We start from the raw sequence: 1,029 nt of genomic DNA, 5'->3' as shown, positions 1-1,029 counted from the left end.
CATCTATAATTTGACTACAAAGGATAATCACAGCAAACAAAAATGAGGAGGGAAAAGAGTATCAATAACAACAAAAAGTATTATAAACTTTCATTACCACACTAACATTTCTCTTATCCGCCCACTATCGTAATGCTTTTAGCCAGCTGCACTAACGAAGGAAACGCTACCCTTTCTGATTGCAATATAAATCACAGATCATGTGGACATAGCCACCGAGAAGTTCCCATCAGACCAAGATTCTGGCAGGAGAAGCCGCCTCTGCACCGTTCCTGTTTGTAGGATATTTATAGGATGAGGTGCTTTCCTTGTGGTTCGAAAAATACCTAAGATTACGTGGAGTATGAAGGTTTCGAGGCGTAAATGGTGATATGGTTGAATTTAAAGGGGATGACAAACAGTAATATCTTACAAACCAAGAGACGTCAATCGAATATGAAAAAAGGCAAAAGAGTATATCACCATGAGTCAGTTCATCTCCACACGTCATTTCGGAGAAGTTGACCATCGCCTTTTGGGGTGAATCGATACACCATTCCCCATGTTCATCTATTTCCACACCCAAAAGGCGTAGTCTATACGGCGCCTGTTTCGGGTTAGAGTCCGGTCTACGGGCTGCGTCAACATATGCATACAAAGATGGAACGAAACATTACCATAACTAGGGAATAAACCAGATTAGTCTTCTCATCTGTTGGCATAACTGATTATTCGAAGCAAATTTGTACAATATATATAAATAGGAAGGATAGAAACACTATCATCTTTTTGTCAGCTTAGTATTATTTTTCAAGTTCATTTTCCGCTTTCCTTTTCTGTTGAGGATTCTAGACTCACTCGAAATTTCATGTTTAATATATCCTTTCATATTGTCTTTTATTTCGTATGTATTGTCACTCATTAGATGTTAATTTTAGCAGAAGTAATAAATTTACTTCCATTTTAAAGTGTTAGACAATGTGGAATGTAGTATCAAAGTATTGTGATTAGTAATAAAGCATTGCTATTGTGGTTTAGTGCCTCATTGCA

The sequence above is a fragment of the Penaeus monodon genome, chromosome 32, assembly GCF_015228065.2.
Source record: "Penaeus monodon isolate SGIC_2016 chromosome 32, NSTDA_Pmon_1, whole genome shotgun sequence".
Taxonomy (NCBI): Eukaryota; Metazoa; Arthropoda; class Malacostraca; order Decapoda; family Penaeidae; genus Penaeus; species Penaeus monodon.
Note: the sequence above shows the minus strand (reverse complement) of the source record.